Below are 23,985 nucleotides of genomic sequence, written 5' to 3' on the forward strand. Positions count from 1 at the left end.
TAAAAAAATTAAATCAAAAATGTTAAAAATCCTTTAAATTTTTTTTTTTATAAATTCACTAAAATGTAAAATTTTTATTAAAAAAACATGGATATCAAAACAAAATTATAATGGGATGCTAAATGCAATAATATAAAGAAATTTGCGAAAAATTGTTAGGATAAAGATGCACCATATTGCCATCAAAATTGTTGCAATGAAGAGTAAGGGAATGTACAAAATTCCGAAACATCTTTAATCTGTAAAAAAAAAAAAAGCAGAGCAGATGGAATCTTCAAAAACATTTCTATAGAAGTTTAAAAACAGCTGTAATATAAAATAAATACAACGGCGCTATCCGTCCGCGACAGGACTCGAACCTGCAATCTTCTGATTCGAAGTCAGACGCCTTATCCATTAGGCCACGCGGACTACGTTAATCAACAAAATGTTAAGAGATTAATGACATTTTAAAAATTATATCTTAAATTGTTTCATAAATTGAGTTAAAACTGTATAACCTTATTGCTACTATATAAATATTAAAATTAATCATCAAAAATGTGTATGCAATTGCAAATAGCTGAACAATAATAATATTGCAACTGTTACAATATTTTTCTTTAATCAGAAATGACTTATTTTAAGCGCACATATAAAATACAATTAAAATAGGATGGAAAAAAATCTTTGACATTAAAAAAATTGTTTATATCGGAAAATAATAACTTTATTTTACGCGAAGCAACTGTTACTTTTGTAGTTGTCTTTTAATTATTTCAGTTTACAGAAAACAAATTTTAACTTTAGATTTAAATCATTGCTAATTTTCTCATGTTATCAAAAAAAAAAAAAAAAAAAAAAAGATTGCAATTTTTTTTTTCCTTCCTTTCTTAGTTCGATCTGGTAGGAGAAAAAGAAATCGTTTGAGTTGTGATTTTTTTTTTTTTTAATTTACATTTTCAAGGCAGTGATTTTTTTTAAATAACAAATCATAATAACTTAGTTTATATAATATGCAAGCTGATAAATTATTTAATTCTTTGAATCACTTTTCAGCTTTTTGCATCAAAAATTCTAAGCTTTCTTAATTCTAAGTTTAATTCTTCTTTTGATACTAATTTCCAATTCTAATTTTAATACCTATATCAAGATATTAATCAGATTTCAATCTTCTTATAAGAATTCAAATTTGTCCCATTGATTACGAATAAAAGTCGACAAGAAGTGATTAATATACAATTTTCTCTATTTCTTTTACTCGTGGTTCTTGAATGAAATTCCTAAAAATTTCCAGTTTCAAAATTCTAGATTTTAATTATGTCACAAGATGTTAAAACCAGCTTTTCAGTTTTATTTATTTTCGATTCTACAATATTAACTTTTTCTTCATTTATGTAATTTGGTTTCTTTTAGCTGGAGCAAAATTTCTTTTTTATTTAAAAAACTGTTTAAAGAGGGATTAAAAAAAATTCTTATCTGAAAGAACAACTAATAATGACAATAAACGGCGGAATACTACACGGGGTATCATAGAACCTGAATGTAAATAGTGTGGAATATAGCGACAAAGGTTGTTTTCCCCTGTATGCCAAGAGATTATAGCGAATTATTATTGCAATTAAATAGTTTTGGTTATGATTCAGAATTTAATTGAAAACATTTGAAAACCGATAATCTGAATTTCAAGCCAAAGTTATTTGATTGTTTGGTGCTCTTTCTACTGTTGAATGAGGCGTAGAAATACCAATTATATCTTTCATGGCGATGCGATCGCATATGGATACCCACGTAATATCGACTTGAGTTCTTAATCCTTTCTCTTCATGAAAGTGGTTCAAAATAGAAATGAATGCTTTGGAATCAATATTTTTTTTTCTTCTAAAAACTACCAAAATGACACAAATTTTATTTCAGAATTGTAATTACAACATTAAATTGTATAAGTTGAAACAAAATTACATCGAATTAACTGAATGGTATTATTCATACATTATTCTATTAACAAAGCAACATTGTTAAGTGGTTTTTTTTTTTTTTTTTTTGTATGTATACGTTTTCAAAGAAATGTTTTTTGCATATTCAGGAGGCAATTCAGTAGTTTCTACTGAATTAAAAGCTGAAATGATAAAAATGCTTACATTATTAATAAAATGCATTTATATAATTTTCAGTTCGCTTTCATAACAACTTTTTTTTCATTCACTAGCCTACTCCTAGAATGCAAAAACTCATAAAAAGTCAGTTAATTTATTTTATAGTATTTTAACGTTATCTTTTAATATCTGCAATTATTTTTAATAGACCACGATTTATTTATTCCTTTTACATATGGATAGTTTTTTGCAGCATAGCCTTATTACCCTAAATATAAACATTTTTAGGGGTATGAAAGAAAAGTACATTTCAAAACATCTCTTCCCCTCCCCCCCACCGCCCGAAAAAAAAAAGAAAGAAAGGATTGTTTAGAGTTGTTTACATTTTTCCTTTCCAAGTGGAACGACCTGACCTTTCCTTTTACAGCCGTGGTATTTAAATTCCCGTAAAAATATTTAATTATCTGCAAAACAGCAGCAGGTGTTAGACGCTTTCACAACGGCGTCATTTAAATGGCGTAAAAAAAATTCTTCCTGCATTTATAATGACAAATAAAACGCTGTTTCTTTTTATGCGTCTGTGGTTCAAACAATTGAATTTAGTGACGAGCGTAACAATAAAAAGGAAATAGGGCAATTAAGGACATTTTGAACTTAACTGGTTCAAATGAGGTTGTTCAACTGACGGGAAAAGGAGTAAGGTGACATAAAATTCCTTTAAGATGAAATAGAAAAATAATTCAATTTGAATATTTCTTTGTTTTTCTCCGAAAATGTAACTAATGGATTTGGATGGTTTTAACCAATAATTTTGTCTCATTTTTTAAGATATGTAATATATTATATTTAGAAGAGAATTTATAGAACTGAGTTCGAGTTAATTCATTCATATTTGACTCAGAAACTTAAGTCTTTAAAGCTCAATATATATTAATATTTATAATATTTTTTGCCCATATGTTTAAAAATAACACCTCAGTTTTATGCCAATCATCGACATCCTAAATTATATTATTTTACTTGGCTCTTTTGCATATAATAACGTGTCTGATAACAAAAACCAAATTACCGTTTTTTTTTAATTTTTAAATATGCAATTAAGTAATTTAAAATGCAAAAATCACTTAGAAGGATTAAATATCTCAAATACCTTTTATATTATTATAGGAATTACCTTTGCAAACGTCCACACCATATCAGCGTGAGGACGTTTGGCTCCGACGGATTTAACGTAACTTACACGACGGTTCTTCAGTGGAATCGGGCCTCGAATCGGAAACCCTTCGGTTCCGAAACCGAGACCTTACTATCAGGCCACCGCGGCCTCAGATCTTTTGCAAGGACCATCTAGTTTGTCAGCAGCCAAAGGGCGAACTGCAATAAGATATCATAAACTGACTAGTTTTCAATATGAAATTATGGTGCATGATTTGCCTCACTAAGGGCAGAAATTATAAAATCATATTAGAATCGGTTTTCATTTCATCTTGTATCTTGGATTTTGAACATATCTGCGCTGAAGAATCTTATCAAGTTCTTTAAAAATATATCTGTGCATCCATACCAAAATTTTATTTCAATGTGTGCATTAGTTCAGAAACCAAATAAAACTTTAATTTTAGCCCCATTCTTCTAGTTTTTAGCGAATGCTAGAAATCCGATATGTATACTGTCAGATACATATTCCTATTTTATGAATTAAAAATAAAGAATTCAAACTGAGAATCAGAATTTCATTTAGAAAATAAATAAAAGTTCTATCGATATATTGGAAGTATTGAAATTATCAATATGTTTTCTTATTATTTCTTATCTAAATTTAACTTTATTCCGGTTTGTTAAAGGTTTGTCAATCCTTGAATGTGAAGACCGAGCGTCATTTGTTGTATTTTTAAACATAATCTAAAATTGAATCTTTCATATATGTTGTAATTTGATTTTAAAAATAGCACATAACCCATAAGCACGCTTAAAGTGTTCCAGGACTCTTAAATTAATCAATATAAAAACTCATTTCCAAAATAGAAGATCCCCTTTAAAAAGATAGCAGAAAAAACAACACAGATAAGTCCTTAATTGCCGTGTACGTGCGTCATACGGGCATCGAATTATCGCTAATCAAAATTGTAAGCTGAAACTAAATCATTCAAAGACACTATAATTCGATGCAAAATTACGCATAATCCACCGACACCGCAATATTCTACGAATTATTAATTGAAGACAACACATTCTCGAAACAAAAAATGTCATCCAGTAAGATAAAAACAATAGGAGCAAAATTGTAAGAGGTTGAATACACTTTGTTTTACTATGAAGTAATACGTTTCGCAAGTTTAGTTTGAAAATAATTAATGAACAAATAAATTAAAGAGGGGAAAAATTCTATTTACTATGACGGAATAGATTATAAAATAAAATAATGCAAATAAAGAATTCGTTCAAGATCAACCGAAAAATATAGACAGTCTTGCTTGATTTATTATATTATATACTATATAAAGTTCTATCCTTGCTTTATAAAAATGATAACCTATTCACAAAATCTAAGTCATTGAAGCGAAGATTTAAAATTGCTGCTGGTATTCAATCTCAAGAGCATATACAAATCTCAAATTACGAATCGGTAAAATTCAACCCTCCTTACACAATTGCAAATATTCAGCTGCACTTCATTCTTGGATAACATATGGAGATCACCCTAAGATAACCATCTCCTCCACCATTCAAACCCCCTCCGAGTGCGTTATTCACCTTTAGAACGTATTAGAAACCTTTTTCCGCTTCGAACACCCTTACAGAACTGTCACAAGGCCACCTCGGTACCACTTGTAAGTTCTTATGACAAACTACAATAATAACTGTGAGCAATATGATTCTGTGGGACCCTTTACCAAACCGGCGGAACTTCTAGTGAAAGGAGAAAATCATAATGCATATACATACACTTTTTGTGTTCGCAAAGTGGTATTTAGATGGTATTCAAGCGCGCTGTATACCTGTTTCGTTTACGGGCGGCTTGCTTTGAGGTTGCCGATTGTTGACAAGCGCGTAAGGCGACACTAAGTTTGTGGCAGTGGACCCTGCCATACACCCTCTGTTATTCATTATTTCTTTTTGGGAGGGGAGTTGTGCTCCATTTATTGTGTTTGATGGCGTGGGAAGTTGAGTGTGTGCGCCCATGCAAAAAAGGGCATATCGGCATTTGTAACGATTTGGAAGGAGGAAAATGAGTTTTTATGAGGGGCTCCTTTATGATGCGGTATGGCCTTATGCTTTATGATGTTTGCGGTAAAGCAGGTGTGCTAGAAGAAAAATTTCAATTGGAAGCTGCCAAGATTTGAAAAGATATGCTCTTTTGCAGATTAGTGTACTAAGTGCATGCAAATACAGCATGATACAACTAAGTGCATGCAAATACAGCATGATACAACTAAGTGCATGCAAATACAGCATGATACAACTAAGTGCATGCAAATACAGCATGATACAACTAAGTGCATGCAAATACAGCATGATACAACTAAGTGCATGCAAATACAGCATGATACAACTAAGTGCATGCAAATACAGCATGATACAACTAAGTGCATGCAAATACAGCATGATACAACTAAGTGCATGCAAATACAGCATGATACAACTAAGTGCATGCAAATACAGCATGATACAACTAAGTGCATGCAAATACAGCATGATACAACTAAGTGCATGCAAATACAGATGTCATTAAATTCAATCTAAATATACAAAAAGAAAAGTGTTAGTATTGAATATTCATCTTTATGCGATGACTGACTGACAAATTTGCACTCAGAGATATTCAAAATCCAAATATGAAATTTTTAAAAGATTAACTCGTTTTTCTTTCTATTGTAGAGATACATTTTATATTTTATTGTCGATTCTTACGAATCAAATTCAATTCTAAAACGATCGTTTTCAAAAAAGGAAAATAAGCAAGATTTTAGTAGTTTTCGTAAAAATGGAATGCAAGAACAAGCCAAGTTATTAACTCGATAAATATATTGACTAATATTTAAAAAAGAAATAGTAGATCTCTTTTTTTTAATTACATCCTTATTTATTTTAAGAAGTATTTACAAATTCTTACACATTAAGTCGAATAAAAAAAGTTTAAGAAATAAGAATAATTCAATCGCAATTCAGAATATATATGTAACTCTAAATTCATATACAGAAACAAAAGATGAATTCGTGTAGAATATAGTTAAAGTATACGAAAAGCGAATAAGTATTCACTAGAATGTTAATTTATATTTCTTTTATTTCATGCTGATATATTTCAAATTTATGAAATGGCTGAAATTGACAATTTCACGCATCAAACTAATATATCTTTTCAAAACAAACATTTAAAACTGTAACTTTTCTATGAAAAAAAGGAATACAAATAACTGATTATATATCAAAATGAATAGTAACTTCATAAATGCACTTACCGGTTTTCAAAATCTAATATTTGTGCGGTTATTTTAAATTATATGCTTATATTACTCTATTTCATATTTACAAAAATATTTGCACACTTGCCATTAAGAAACAAGTTAAATACTAAAAATATATATGAGCTTTTAAAGTATTGCCATTCTGAAAAGAGAAATTGAGCAGCAGACGATAAATTCGGATTTGGAAACAAATGATTCATATTGTATATAAAGTTGCTGGAATTCTAAAAACAATGAAGCATATTTCAGAACATCAATTTAATTTCTTTTATTTGTATTATTGTATTTCATTTATACAAAAGCATTCTTGCGATCAAACTAAATTTTCAAAATAATTTTAATAAAAATAAAAAGATTTTTATAATACAGAAATAATGTACAATATATTAAAGACGTTTACCGATATTTAAAAAGTAAATAATTGTGGAATGATGTTAAAGTTTTCATTCGTCTTTTGTTATAGCAACAAAACTTATTTTCTTTTGATGATATTCGAAAAAAAAATATTTTAATATGATTTATTAAAGGCTAACAAAATAAATAACATTCTCATTTTTACATCCGAAAACCGTAACTGCTTTCGAAATAATCGAATAATTCTTAAATAATCGAACACCAATTATGTGATTTATTTAATTAAGAATTAACGTAAATTCAATTAAAAATTTTAATAAATATTTAACATAATTAAAAAAAGTTGCAATATATACAGACGGGCATCAGCAATGACAGACCTTTAAATCAAATGATCTCATTTTTAAATAAAATGGTCAATTAAATAATGTGATGATTTTAATAATCAGATCAGAATATTAAAAAGTTTATTTATTGTCTTCCTAATTTTATAATAAGTTCAGTTTGAAAACTTACTAAATTGTTGAGTTCTAATATACTAAATTTAAAACCAGCTTTTGATTTAAGTGCATGGCAAAATAAAAATTGATTTATTAAAGTTCATAATAAAAGACAGCTTCAAAAGATTGTCAGTGTGAATACAAAAATAAGTTTGTTTGTTTTTTAATTACCGAGAATATTTTATGTAACAAAAAATCTAATGCTTAAAAAAAAAAACAGAAAGTCTTTGACAAAAAGACAAAAATATCTTTTTGCGTTATTGACTTCTAAAAAAAATTATTTATGTTTTAGATAGCAACATACAGCAACAATGAAAAAAAAAAAAAAAAAAAAACCATAGAAACACCTCATACAGAAAAACTGAAAATTCACATCTGAATATAAACACAGAAAATTATTTGTTTTAAAAAATTACAAATTGAAATCAAATGTAAGTCGCAGACAAATACATTACCAGTGCTTTAAAAAAATAATTTCATTTTAAAGAATACTTTGAAAAGTGCGATTAATTCTGGAAATGTAAAATGAAATATTAAGTTAACAAATAATTTAAAATCATAAAAGCTTTATCGTTCCTTTTAGGCCATGGAGGTAGGAAAGAAAGCGAAAAAAGGGAAACTAGCAGAGCGTGGTTTCGATCCACGGACCTCTGGGTTATGGGCCCAGCACGCTTCCACTGCGCCACTCTGCTACGGGAGGAAGTTGTCAAATAAGGAACGGATCAAATAAGATTTCCATATCAGTTACCCAAATAAAGCAATTAAATATCGATTGATGGTTTTATTATTTTAAACTGCTTACGTTAGATGTTTTCGAAGTGGAACGCTAAATATTATTTTTATTTCTTTCATTTATTACAGCAAAAAAAAAAAAAAAAATAGCACTTTATTTCGTAGATACTATAAAATTTGTTCTTTTTAATTTTCTGCATTTTTTTTCAAAATAACAGTTTGCTTTACATATCTAATCATCTATTACCTTATTAAAATGAATTTTGTTGTTATAATCTGGGCTTTAATATAACAAATATTATTTTTTCGTTTTGACTTATTAATTTTTTTTAATTTATATTATCTATTTTTTTATTTTTGTCTTTTAGGATGTTTTTAGTAAAATTAAGTGAAAGTTAAGCTATTAATAGAAATAATAAAGTGCATCATTCGTTTCGTTTTAGTCGAACTCTGCTAGTTGCAATAATGAGTACATGATGCACGAGTAACAAATATGAAACAAGGATTACTTAGAATGAGAGGAAAAAAAAAGAACATTAGAATCAAGAGGGAAATAACAAGATGGTGAAGGGAAAAAAAGGATAGAAAAAATGAAAATGCTTCATATTCTTGGCAACCACGGTATTGGAACATCCACTTATTTCAAGTGGTGAATTGAACATCAAAAATAAACACCACACAACCAGGCACCGACGAGATTCGAACTCGTGATCTCCTGTTTACTAGACAGGCGCTTTAACCAACTAAGCCACGGCGCCACGAGGGAGCGAAAGGGTTATAATTTAGAAACTGAAAGGCTTTTTTTTTTTTTTTTTTTTTTTTAAGAAGTTTCAAATATTTTATTACACACGCCTTTGTTTTTTACATGAAGTGTAGAAATAAAGCGACAATTTTTCTTTTTAGATTGCTGTACCAAATAAAGCAATTGTTTTTTTTTTTTTTTTTCTTACATTTGACGATGATATACCTAAAAATTCATTCAAGAACTTTAACATTCTGTTGAAAAGCATGATCGTTGAATCTATGAATGTTCGTATTATAAGCAGATTATTAATTAATAATAATCAAATTTAAACATGGATGGCAGTTTTAAAAACTTCAGAACACATATTAACGAAAAATAAATTTTATTCATCAAATAATTTTAAAAATACTGTCAAACATAATTTGTTTTTTAAATACGTGCCATTTAATTTACTTTACATAATAATTCAAAACTGCAATAACTCTAGTTTTAAATATATTTTAAAACAGATGTTTAAGTTTTCAGATTTTTTTAAAACTGCAATTTCAGAACGAATAGTCCTTGGGGAAATTAAAATCCAAATACATGTATATTAAAAAATTTATTCCTAAGAATTGTAATGCGAATTATTCATTTTAATAAGTACAGTGAATATGAAACATTCAAAATAAATGGGATGAAATAATTTTTGAAATGTAATTAATAAATAATTTTACTGTTAAGCCGGTTTTTAAAATTCGAAAAAGTAAATAAAAATTATTACTTTTAAAATCAATCTAATTTTACCTATTATTGTTATAGTTTATCCGTAGTACGAGAAAAACGAATCCTGGCAGCGGTGGGATTCGAACCCACGCCCCCGAAGAGACTGGTGCCTTAAACCAGCGCCTTAGACCGCTCGGCCACGCTACCTCTGCAAATGATAAGCTAAATAATAGAGTTATCGCAATTAACTATCACGTGACTTATCTAAGTCAGGGACGAAAATAAACAAGTTTATTTCCGAATAAGATAAAAAAGAAAAAGGGGGAAAAATCAACTAGAGCGATTCTGCTATTATTAAAATTTTATTTCTTTATCAAATAAATTTAAATTTATGTAGATTTTTTTAAATACTTTTTTTGTTTTATATTAATTTTATAACAAATTATTATTATTATTATTATTTTTACAGAATTATAAAATTAATGGGAAGTAACGTGGAAAATACAATAAAAGGGCAAAATTTTCTAAATATATCAAATTGAATTTCATATTTGCTACAATTAAAAGAAAAGAGAGAAGGGGGGGGAGGCGATTAATTCTTACTTAGCTTACTTAGATTCTTAGTATTAATAATACAGACAAATATTGATGGAATATTTATTTGGAAATTCCACATTATTATTCATCGTATTTCATTTATTTATTGTAATTTATTGATTGATATGTTAGTGGCTACGAAAAATGTTAATACGTCTATTTTTTTTTTTTTCAATCCATTTCCCTTTATTTCAAAGATTTAAAAAAAAAATGTGCATTTGAATGTGATATTTGTCTGTGAATCTCCTACTATTTGTGTTTTCTTTTTCGGCTGAATTTAGAAATCCGCTCCTCGCTTTATTCCATTAGCCAAGAAGATACGCAAGCTTTTATGTCGGTCACACTTTTTTAAATAGATGAAAATTACGGTGTTAGAAATATTTAAATGCAAGTATTACTTTTGATGATTCGTGAATTGTGACGTAAATTTTATTGAAGATTTGATCACGACAAATCTAGGATTTTTAAAAAAAATGTTAGACAAAATAGGTCTTCGGGGAATTTTGAGATAAGAGATAAAATCGATAAGATAAGTCTTTCAAGTTAAATAAATTAACCAAAAATTTCTCAAAAGGAAATAAATCAGCAAAATAATAATAATAATTAGAATAATAATAAAATAAATAAATAAATAGATAAAATAAATTACTCAACATGGAACAAATCTGTAAAAATAAAGTAAATCAGCGAAAACCTTTAAGAAAGGAATACAAATTTTAATAATGTAATATTTTTTTAAAAGCCAGACCACACAAGAAGATAAATATGCGGAATGAATATGTAAATTGCATTTGTGTCAGTTGCTTTTCTAAAATACGCTTTTTTTTTTTCGATTACAAAAAAATTGACTTAAAGATCGATTTATTTCAAATAAATTAGTATAATTTTCTAAAATAATAGAATATAATTGAAATAAATGGGATAAAATTTGACACAAACCTTGGGAATCAATAAATCAGTTAAATTTATATTTTACCTAACAAAGAAGCTGCAGTCAAATTAAATCGTAGCAAAACAAAATGGCCCATAATTATAAAATTTCTTATACTAAATATCAGATATTCTAATGATCAAGTCAATTGTGCTTTCGGTAGATAGAAAATAGATACTTAATATAATTTGAGAATCATTTTTCAAGAAAACCACAGCATTGAGTTACGTATTTCAATTAAAAGTAAGCCTGCCGAAAATATAAAACCCCAATTACTTGGTAAACCGAATCCATTAATTTAATTTTGTGACAAAGTAACTTTGTCCCTAAATGAGATAAACCTATATTTATCTCTTTGAAGGATTTTTAAATGATCGTCTATTTACACCTTTAGTTAAAATCAACAATACCCCATTGAATCATATATATATATATAATTACTGTGTTTATCTTACTTCTATAATTTATCAATAATGGGAGCTGAACAGCGGGGTTAAATGGACCCCCACAGTCTCTAAACACACCTGCTTTAGAAGAATTTTATAGCATCGCAGAAATATCGTAAAAAGCAGCTATATAGCTCTCCATTTCATTTTGCCTTCGTAGATTTTTTTTTTTTTTTAGAGGAACCATTAAAAGAAAATTGCCTCTAAATGATATAGAGTGATAATCACTTTTAGTAGACCGCTGCCGTATCGTATATCATTTGAGATCCGATTGGAGATAAGATAAGAACGGAGCGAAAACTGGATTTTTATGGCTGTTTGAATAACTTTTATATTACTTTGGAAGGTTTTTTCATTAGCAGAGTCAAAATGAAGGTAATGTTTGACTGATGCACTGAAGGTAGGATTTAACGAGGTTCTTCCACGATGTCCAACTGATTGATTTACACCTAAAGTTATTAAATTTTTGCTGGTATTAAGTTGAAAATGTTGAGTTACAAAGTCACGGCGATAAAACTATTCGATGTCAGACCCTATCTGGCCCCTTAAAGGAGCTTCATTATATTTTATTGATAGAATAACATCAAGTTATTGAAAGACTATAATTTATAGCCCTCAAGGTAATGAACCTTCTAATAACTTGACCAAAATGAACCCAATTAGAAGGATTAGAGCTTTTCAGTTTAATTAAGCATTAATTAACAAATGGTTAATGTACTCATTAAACAAACCAATCCGTATTACGCTTAAATGCACATCTTCCCAATAACAAATGAACTTTAATTTTACGCCTTCTCTTTCTGATGCCATTTTTCTTTTTACAGCAAATTAACCATATTAATAAAATAATTTTCAGACGAATTATACATTTGACTAACTTATATACATGACATTCCTGGGGATTATAAATTCGTCAAAGAACCATTTCTGTTTTTATAAAAATTGTCATTCACTTTTTACAAGAAAAGTAAATGTCATTTGCATTCCTTCTTGAAGAATTTAGCTTTTACCAATCTATTTTTTATAAATAAAAATCTGTTTGAAAGACATGATTGTCAACAGTATAGTTTGAATGAAAGCAGAACAAACATTTTAAATTTTCACGCAGTATAAGCAAAATAACTAAAACAAATATAAAACTTACAACATAAGAAAAACTTAGGCAGATAAGTAAATTCAATTTAATTTTAAATTTAAATCTTCAAACGCAATTTTATTTCAAAATATTTTCAAATGTTCCAAAAGCTCTTAAAACCTTTCAAAATATTCCAGAATGATAAAGAATATTTTGAAATGAAGAAGGATCTGTAAATGCTCTAGATTATTCTTGAATTTTCAAAAATGTTTGAGGTCTAGAATGCTCCAAAATGTTCTAAGAACTTTTAAGTATTTCTAAAAAATTTCCAAGATATAATAGCTCTCAATATATTCTATAATATTCTTAAATGCATTAGAAATTTAACCTATCTTCTTTTGTTAAGGCTTCTACCTCTCTTTTAGAGTCGAACATCTTTAGTATTAAGTCTAATTTCACGATTTTATATATTTCTTTATTTTTTAAATTGATATCAATTCGAATCGTAAAGAAAAAAAAATCTCCTTCAGCTTTAATATTCTTAGATGTCATTATTTGTATATTATATGTATGTCATTATTTGTAAATTTAATGTGAAAACAAAAATCATAGCTGACTAATTTTTCATTTGAAGATTTTTATGATTAATTTTATTTCAAATATTATCGATCATAGTAATAGTTTGACTAAATAAGTCTACTGTAATATCTTTCTTATTATATTAACCTGTATGCCCACACTTATTAATTTAAGTGCGGATATACATTCTTTCCCATCTTTTAATCTTTTTCATATAAGTGCGGATATACATTCTTTTCCATCCATTAATCTTTGAAAACTGAGGAAATCCACCATTTTGTTGTTTCTGTTTTAAAACAAAGATTTTAAAAGACTTCAAACTTTAAAACCTTAATTTTTTGTACATTTTTTTAAACTTTTATATTTTATATGTTTTTGATGTATATACGGAAAGTATTTATTTAAAATTAATTTTATTTATATATACGCATTTTATTTGCAAATTCTGTTCTATTTCCCTAACCACATGATGAGGTTTGGAATCGCAATAAGTTCTTGAATAATGGGGATCTCAGAAAAATTTTGTATTGTTTATTTCCTTTCGGACGATTTTATTCATTTTAGGTTCTTATTTAAACAAGCGCAAGTATCCCCATCTAGAAAAATATGTTTCAATATTTTTAAAACACCCCAAACTTGCATCAAATTAACAAATAAAAATAAATGTTTGGCGAAATTTAAGTCAAAGCGCGAGGGTTTTTGTTTTTATAGACAGAGAATTTGCATGAATTCGGTCATAGAATATGTTTTGCCGCCGGAATAGAGGATAAGCGAAAAAAGTATAAAAACTATGCTACTAAAAAATTAAGTAATATTATTTTACGTATTTATGTAATAAATATGTTTCGTTGATGCATTCATTCCTTATTTATTTTGCGTATTTATCAAATAAATAGGCAAAATAAATAAATAAAAAAAGCATTTTGAAAATTTTAATATAGCTTTTTTAATTTTTAATTTTAATTAATTAAACTTTATTTTTTCTCTTAATTTTTTAAAAGAATGTTTCTTTTTTTTCTTCTTTATTCAGATTATTTTGTTGCTTTATCATTAGTTTCCATAATTAATATAAACATCCAATTTAATCATGATTTAAGAGCATTGAAGTGGCAATAGTAAGGTAAAAACACTCATAGAAAAAGGTAGGGGGGAGGGTTATATTAGGAGTCTTAATCTACAACACGTGTCTTACGCCCTTGTTTGCCAGAGCTTTTAAGATAATTTCAACTAGCCATAAATAATTCTGCAAGGGCGTGCGTTGTAAATAATCGTTTGCAGTCGTAAATGGTGACATCTTTCATCTGAAGAGGCCCTGTTCCGACGAATGGAAAGTGTTTGCACTTTCGGTTTGCGATTCGACGACTCAGTTTTACATCCTTTGCATTTGGCCCTTGTAATCAGTATAGGGAGTGTTCGGTATTGAGAAAGATAAAATCTTTAAATCAATAAAATTCAATAAATAATGTTTTACTACAGAGTATTATCTGAAATGGGTTGTAATATTTGTTTTTTCCAGCGGGTAAACTCCTTAAACTGCGGGGCCATTAAAAAAATATCTTAAATCAATATAGAAACACCCAGTCTTTGAATAAATTTTAAAATATTCATTAGTTTCTTAATATAAGAAAATGGTGAAATTAAGAATATTGGAAATAATCTTTAAAAAAATATTTTTTACTCTACTGAAACTAAACTGATAAATGATTAGAATCTTAATACATGCATACATATACATAGCCACAGTAAGTCATTGCGGCTGTGTTTGTATATACGTATTCCACGTCTCTTCCTAAACGATTGGACAGATTTCAGCTATACTTTGCGCACTTATTCTATATGACAAGATACAGAATACCGATAAATAATACAGTAGAATTTAATTAAAAATTTAACTAATTAGAAATCTTCTGAAATCATTTCGGTACAAATTATTTAACAAGAAATATTTTAATACCAACTTAATATTTAAAATTTTACCTTTTCAATGATACCAAAATATTTCTCTGTGCATTTCCCCCCCCCCCTACCCTTAATTCTTTTGAAATTTAATGCAAACTATTTCGAAATGCAAGAAAGTAAGACTGCAATCAATTCAACCACTATTTTCTGAAATCTTTATTTCATATATTTTTGAATTTTTTTTCGCTTTTGGGTTAAAAATCATTGTTTAATGGAGTTTAAGAAAAGCTGTTATACTCTTCATTTTTAAACGATTACGTGTGTTCAAGGAACGTTAATCGAATGATGCAGTGTAATAAAAGGATTGTAATATTTAATACAGAATCAGTTTTTGCATCAAATTTTATATGAAAGTGTTTAAACCCCGAGCAATTCCTTGGGGATATTATTTAAAGAAATTGTTAAACAATTCGTAATAAACGAATTTAATATAAGTAAATGAATTCGTAATAAAGAAACTAATATCTTGAAAAGGAAAAAAAAAAAGGGGGGGGGGAGAAATTTAGGCCAGGAGTAAAAGCAGAGATTGGCATAGAGGCATGATGATTAAAGGCAAGGTTCTAAAAAGATGCTCCAGTCTTGGTAGGTGTCTTGGAAACAAAAATGTAGTAAGCATATATCATTTTTTAAAGAAAAATATAATGAAAGGACGATAAGTAATTTTATTCCCGTTACAAATGTACCGATGCTGACCAGAATGGGAAGAAAGGCCGGGAATTCCTGGTTGGTAGAGCAATGGATTCGCATCCCTTAGGCTATGAGTTCGAACCCGGCGGCCGAAGACCCTCCGTGTGTGTGTGGTGGCTGGCGCACGTATAAATCTGTTGTGGTCACAAAGTCCTCCATGTCGAGAGTAATACCACTGGGGGTACTGGTTCGGAAGTGAATGAGTGAATGAAATGCATGAATGAAGTCTGCCCCGTAAAAAGGGTTGTGACGTGTGAGTAGCTAAGTTATACTCTTGGTCCTAGTTGGTGCTACTGAAAAAAAAAAAAGAGACGCTTATTCAGCTTAAATCGCTGACAGATAACTATCAGCGGGCTTGTAAAGTGCCATAAGTCACAAAAACAACAGAATGGGAAGAAAAAAAAAATCTTATCATACTTCAAGCGCCACTTACCTGCGCTACCCTATTGGATTAGAAGAGTGCTAGTTTTCTAGGAGTTTAAATTTACAACAAAACTAGTGCATAACCCGTTATAATGCTACAATTGTCGACAGCAAAATTTTTTATGTTAAAATCTTGATTGAAATAATAAAGTAATAAAAAATAATCAATAACGTCATGTTTGATAACTGGTTCACTTTACAAGTGAGTTAATTCACTTGTAAAATTGCAGTGACACATAAATCTCTGCTCTTACTTTTATTACTGCAGAAAACATCATATACAATAAATCTTCACTTTCTTTTAATAATAAAACTCATGCAATAAATTCTTATCTCATAAAGCCTATTTTCTTTTTAGTATGACTTGAAATCCTATGACTTGTTCATCACTGCATAAGACATTTTTTCTACTCACAAATCAAATAATAAATACGCTCTGAACTTCCAGAAATCCAGTGACAAAGATCATGTTTTATTACTGTAGAAAACACCTTATGTGATAAATTTTCATTCTCATATAAAAATGAAGTTCATGTGATAAATTCCCCCACAATAAAGTCTGCTGTATTTTTAGCATAGATTCAGAAATATCATAGCTTAGTCATCACAAAACCCGACATTTTTTTTTTCCTTTTCAGATAATCAATACGCATTGTAATTTGAGAAATTCAGTTACACACACATATATATATATTAGAAGGATAATATTTTTATGATCTTCGAAAATGTACCATCAATGTCGAAGATGAAGTCTTAATGCCTGTACTTGCCTTGATATCATGAATACCTGGAAAATGCGTGCGCAATTCTCTCTCGTAAAAATGTCAATCTGTCTATTTTGGTTTACGACAACTTCCCATCTGTGGGTGTTCGCAAATGTAACTTTAAACAAGTTCGCTAAACCACCATAAATTTTCTTAAATCCTGTAATTTATATATGTTGTAAACGTATGGAACTCCACAACTTGTATGTTACTCAGCAATATACGACCGCAGCTTAGTGTCTTTCTTGAAATCAAGACTTGGTTAGATTCGACCTAACATTCATGCTTTTCAGAGCATTCTAGAGATCGAAAATAGCAGATTATGTTAAAATGCTTTTAAATTAATTTTTCTTGAAAAATTTTCTACATTTCAAAAAATCGAGACATTTTTATAGAGCTTCGTTCTTGTTCATATGTTGTTTTGCCTTGGTGTATATCTATCGACAATATTATCTCACAAGAATCATTTTCAAATTAACTTAAAATTTAAAATTTTTTTAATGATACCTATTTTATATCGCATAATTCTTCTTTAATTTTAGGTATTTTTAAAATTAATTTGATATGCAATTTGTAACAATGTTTTTATAGTCGTGATAAAATTCTTATTGGTTTCATTTCTCCTCCAAAAAAAATTTAGTCACGTGTTTTTTGCTAGAGTTAAAAAAAAATATTTCCTCTGATATTAATTTCAATTTTGATAATCACTTCTGCTTTTATTTTGAATGTAAATTTTTTTTTTCATTTGTCCAGGCTGCAACTTTCTATAGATTGATTCCATTAAGTTCATCTTTTACAATCTAATTAACTAACGTTAAATACACAACCATCTATTATTTGCTTATGCCATGCAAAGCATTCATAGCTTTTTCCAATATCCACTTTTTTTTTTCAGTTCAGTGTATATTAGCGTCCCGTTTAAAGCAACACTAGGGTTATTTTGGGACGGACCTCGTAATTTTGAACCTCGGTCAGATGACGAGGACGACACCTGAGCTGGCACCCCCCTCTCCACACCACGCCACACCAGTGGGAGGACGTTTGGTCATGACGAATTTAAGGTGCAACAGACCCCCTTACACGACGGTTCTTCGGTGGAATCGGGACACGAACCTGAAACCCTCCGGTTCCGAAGCCGAGACCTTACAACCAGGCCACCGCGGCCCTTCCAATATCCACAAATGTATGCGGGGGAAATGGATAACAAAGTGTTTCAGAGAAAACCATTCCAGCTAGCGTATTCCAGAAATTCTGTTAAATAATGCATATTTGAAAATCGTAAATGTAACATTCAGTTTTAATGATTATAGTATTTGTAATACAAATTCCACCTGTAATGCATATAAATAATAATATACATACATACATAATACAAAATATACATAAATTTGTAATACATTATTAAAAGGCTTGAAAAGGTCTTAATTAAACTTAATTCTAATCATCTTGAGGTCTTATTCCTGAATTTATTATATTTATGTTAAAAAATTCAATGTTTTCGCATAAGAGTGGCGAAATGAAAGTAGAAACAAGGATATAAATATTTTTATCTTCAAGGTGCAATATGGAGCGAAAACTTTAGGTATTAAATGTCATTTTTAAAACCCAAATATAAATACGGGATGAAAAATAATACCATGTTTTACCATCTTTTGCAACAGCCGAGACATTTTTATTCGGTAAAAAAAATAAAAACACGCCCCAGGTGTTATTTGCACTCGTTATGCGTTTCTCATGCATGAAACACAGAATGACTTAAACATTTTTTTTTATCATCATTATCATCTTTTATCATTATCATCACAACACTACTCACAAGACTTCAAATTATTATTTTTTTGACAAACATATTCAATTTCGTCAGCAAATGAATGAAAAGGTCCATTTGCTCTTCTGAAAAAATCAGCCAGCCTTCGTTCCAGAAAAAAACAAACAGATTGAATTTCCTCCAACATCTCAGATAACAAATAATTGCATTTTTATAAGCATTTTTAGTGGAAAAACATACCAATCTTTTTTTTTCACTTCATTTCTCCATTACTTAATCAACATAAAAGAACAAGAACAGGGCTCTGGTTGGTCCACAGATCACGGTGATGTCCTCCGACACTTTCCGAAGAATCCTACCTCATAACAAACAAGACAGCAGAAGATAATGCGAGCCCGTCCCATGTCAAGGACTGACAAGGGAAGAGGTCACAGAAGCTGACACCTGATGCCGGCCTGTGCAGGTGACTACCTATTTATCAGACCCATCGAGGAGGGTTGGGATCTTTCAGGTGGCAAAAAAGGGTAATCCATACGCAGTAGATAGGATTAAATATCTACTTTGGAGGCAGACGCCACAAGAATTGGTAATGATGCTTTCCACTGATTGCGCCGTCTTCAGTCAATTCCTGATAAGCAAGGCTAATTTCTGACAATGTTAGCTCTTTTAGTTTAGTTAATCAGGTTAGTTCTTTCGGATTCTGTTGTTTGCTTCACTTAATGTTTGAATAAAGAAAATTTAAATCCTTTTCTGATAGGTTTGTTTTTGGTAAATTATGGTAATTTATTATAGGTAAAAACTTTAATTACGACGGAATTTCTACTTCAAATATTAATAAAGGGTGTCCCAAAATTAACGCAAGATTTGAATTTGCCACCATTGGTGCCACCAAGTGTTGGCAACCTTATTAAAAACCCATTTGTCAGCTGATAGTTTAATGTCAGTGAAAATGGATTGTTACACGATAGAGCAATGTATTAACGCAAGACGATTTAAATAAAAAACAGCTTTTTTTCTTTAATTTGTTATATTTTTATAGAATCGTAAAGTACACAGGATAGGGTTATGTATGGAATAACACATAGAAATAATAATAACACAAGTTATTAAAATTACGTTCAACATATATTGTCTGGTACTCATCCATCATATTAGTCGAATGGAAGATGAAAGGCTATCGAGCCTAGGAGCTTCTAAAAAAAAACCCACATCATTGGCATTGAATAACACATAGGACAAATGGCCTCCACGGCTTTGTTGGCACATACGCAGTTTTTTGTGGAAATTTTTCATGACCATTTTGTATAAATGTGGCTGAATTTCATTGATGCGGCGTTGAATTTCATTGCCAAGTCTAATTTCATAACTCAGTAGTATGGAATCTTGTGGATGTTTAGGGTGAGATTCTTAGAAACCTAAACTCATCGTTGTCACTAATCATAAAAGTAATTCATTCACTGAGATGTTAATCACTCATTGAGTTGTTTTTAAAGTATCTTATAATTTAAAAGTAAGGTAATAATTACGTAATTATTTACATTTTTAAGTGACAAGGTTCTCTCTCTCTTTTGTAAATTAGCAATATTTTAAATCATTAAGCCCGGTGTGGTGTAGTTCCGATGCCTCAATGACTGATGCACTTAAGCCAGCAATGTGTCAATTGATTGCCGTCGTTTAAATAAAAGAAGGGAGAGAGGGAAATACTCTGCTGCCTTGCTCAACATGTTTAAATCAATTTTAAAAAGTTTATTTCGAACTTTTATTTCCCCCACAGTATATAATACGTCTTCAAAATTCAACGTACACCCCCCCCCCCTTTTTTTTTTCAAAAAAAAAAAAGTTTAATATACAGCTTTGATAGATTATAAAATCTCAAGTAATATTTTATTAATTTTGATTCTAAAAATAATAAAATTATTTTGCTTTTATCGTTACTACAGCAATAGTAAAAAGAAGGGAAAAAAATCATTAAAACGAAAGCTTGATGATTGTTGGGGAGCAATTTGGTTTTATGAAATTGGGCACTGATTTTAATATTTTGTTTTTCAGTCCTTCCAGATTTTTGTTGTTGTTGTTGTTGTTGGTAGCACAGTACCACTATCTATGTAATTGTAGTGTCCCCTCCACTTTAAAATCTCGGGTTTCTGGCATTTTACCAGTATTATCATTACCAGTTCCAGTATTATCATTTTACCAGTATTAAATTGCAGGAATATGTTTTACTATTGTTATTATTTCTCTTGCTATAATTCAATTATTCAGAATAAGATAATTGCTTCCGAGTATAATTTGATAACATCTTCCTAAAAATATAATTTTGGACATTCATGACTTACATGTATATATGAATTCTTCTCATATAATTTTGTTAAAATGCAGAAAATCTAATATTTTATAATGTTCCGTTATTATGTAAAAATTTTGATTTTGGTAAAATCTACATCTCTAAAAAATACATTTATTTTGTTCTATTGCTTTATGCTATGTTTACGAGCTATATATCCATTTCTATATTAAAAGTATTCGTAAAAGAAATGTCATTTGTGGTTTAAAATTTAATGATACTTTTAAAGGAAAGAAAATAAAGAATGACCTTTTGACATGTTGAAGATATGAGAAAGAGAATGTCAGAAATGCCAGCTATTCTTAGTTTAATTTGACCTTCTCATGGACCTTAGAAAACGATTAGTCAACTTCACCTATGCCTCATATTCTTGAGTAAATCAAACTCCCACGTTCCATTAAAAAAAAAATTCTTCCGAAAAAATAAGCAACAAAAATTACATTTTATGTTATAAAATCCAGGACTTATGCATTATAAAAATATTCTAGAGTAATAAATAAAAAGCAGTTTGTTAAAAAATTTGCTTCTCTCACCACCTGCGCAGCGAGAGTATAACCTTGCTGTCACGCCACCTGGTGGTCGACCTCTGGCCTAATATGTCAGTAACATGAAGTTTTGTGACTTTGGTAACTCAACTTTGACCTCTGTGGAATGGAATGCTAAGATGTGCTATTTACCTCCATAATTTAAAAGACAAGTGAGGCTGGAAGTTGTGTGGGTAAAAAGTCATTAATATGTTCGCTTATTTGTGCTTTAAAATTAATTGGATGATCACGATACTTATGGAATTTTTTGTTTGTTTTCCCTCTTAATGACCTAGCAAATAGTTTTGCTAATGGCCTTGAAACTCTGTGATTTATGCTATTATTTTTTCGAGCGGTAATGAAGGTTGATATACAGGCAAAATGTCACAGTTAATTTTATACTTAATTGGGTATCTGGTGACAGTGCAGTTAGCTTACTTGAATTGTGGGAAGAAAATAAGCAATTTTTCTTCAAATCTTCCATACCAGACTTGGAAGTTTATCGAAATTATTCAAATTAAATGAAATTATAGGAGTTAATGTCTTCTTGCAGGTACCAGTTTTATTTAATATTTCTCAAAACTTCAACTCGCCAAATTTAAGACTACTTATTACTCATTATTTATTACTAGTAATAAAATTGTTTACATTTATGCAAACAGTTAAATAATAAACGCTGTGAAATAATTAATAAAATGTATTGGCAAGCATAAAAAATATTCAATAATTTACGAGCCTTTGATGACTTCTTGATCAAATTATTAATGAAGATTTTTTTCATTTTAATTCTTGATAATAATCAGAAAATTTAAGAGTTTCTATTTTGTTTATTAATTACAAAAAAAAAAAAAAAAAAAAAAAACATATGTATAAAGCAAAATAAATAAACAAATTATTATTTCGAAATTATAATGATGTTACCAGAAAAATATTATTTTTTCCAGTGATGTAAATCTGAATTTAAAAAAAATCAAATGATTTTATTTTAAATTCATAGAAAAAATCTATTAATTTTCTGAAATTATTTAACTTCGGTGCACAGATATTGATTGATTAGTAAAAAATTATGATGTTTCAAATATCTTAATAACAGATGGGCGATTATTTATTTGTAGATATAAATTGTATTATATAGTAAAAAGTTATATTACGTACAGTCAATGGAAAAATTATAAATCTTCTTTTTAATCATAGGCAAATTCTTAATTCTCGATTTTTAAATAAAAGAGCTAAATGTTTTTCTTAATTCAGTGCCTAATAGATCATCTTTGGTTGTTTTTATTGCCTTAAAATGTTAAATGCATCTTGAAAGAATAGTTTTAATAATAATAATAAAAAAAGCCATAGTAATGGAAATGGTAAATTACTGAACTGAGGTAAATTTAAAGGTATGAGGTGTATTTAAATCTTTACAAATATATGGTATGTTTAAATCTTTACAAATCCTTTTTTTGCCATTACTAGTAAAAGAAGATTTCTCAACTGATAGCTTTAGATATCCTGAAAATACTAATAACCAGCAACATTTTATAAATACGTATTCAGCATATATTGTTGGAACTGCAGATTAAAAATAATGTCACAATTTCTTACATATTCTAACTGCGCTGAAAGACAACATTTTAAAATCATTCAAAATAGCGAAAAAGAAATAGACAAAAAACAACAACAAAAAGGGGGGGGGAGGAATGAAAGAATAAAAATCAAAACTACCAGTAGCTAACATTCATATCGAAGCCTTATCCATCATCAATAAGTTATATCCGAGTTTCAAGATTCCTATAACAGTAAATCAAAAAAGAATATGAATTACGTTCGCACCACCTACTGTTTGAGAGGACATCGAAAAAAAGAATGGCAGGGCATTTGATTTGTAGCAGTCTGACTTCAGTTCCCAAAGTCGTCTGCTACACCGTTCAGTCAAACGATTTAAATGCTGACAGGATTTATTTTCACGTGACTCCTGTCTAGGCATGAAATATGGAACGGAATTCTCAATGAAGAATTTTGTGTTTATTTGCTAAACTTCTTCTTTCTTCTTCTTCTTCTTCTTTTCTTTTTTTTTATTTTTTTATTTGTGCTGTTTTACCCCCGAGATAAAGACAATGCTTGTCTGAAGGTATTCTTTGAGGAGTGCGAGAAGAATGTTTTGATTCCCCCAATCCCCATACGCAGACGATTTAAGGCGCTGATAAAAATGCAGCGATGACATACGACTTAACTTGTTTAGGCAATTTTGTTCTTTTTTGTTGTTGTTTCTGCCAAAATTTAGTCAGCTGCTACTTTTTTTTTTCCCATTCCAAAATCC

At 29.2% G+C, this 23,985-nt stretch overlaps 3 non-coding genes across 3 annotated transcripts; all 3 read right to left on the reverse strand.

The window, feature by feature from the left end:
• Positions 1-338: 338 nt before the first annotated feature.
• On the reverse strand, positions 339-411 carry Trnar-ucg (transfer RNA arginine (anticodon UCG)). Its single transcript has one exon. It is a non-coding gene; the product is annotated as a tRNA-Arg (tRNA).
• An 8,403-nt stretch (positions 412-8,814) lies between these two features.
• Trnat-agu (transfer RNA threonine (anticodon AGU)) lies at positions 8,815-8,888 on the reverse strand. Its single transcript has one exon. It is a non-coding gene; the product is annotated as a tRNA-Thr (tRNA).
• Positions 8,889-9,705: 817 nt separating this feature from the next.
• Trnal-aag (transfer RNA leucine (anticodon AAG)) lies at positions 9,706-9,787 on the reverse strand. Its single transcript has one exon. It is a non-coding gene; the product is annotated as a tRNA-Leu (tRNA).
• Positions 9,788-23,985: the final 14,198 nt, after the last annotated feature.

The sequence above is a fragment of the Argiope bruennichi genome, chromosome 7 (genome assembly GCF_947563725.1).
Source record: "Argiope bruennichi chromosome 7, qqArgBrue1.1, whole genome shotgun sequence".
NCBI classification, from domain to species: Eukaryota; Metazoa; Arthropoda; class Arachnida; order Araneae; family Araneidae; genus Argiope; species Argiope bruennichi.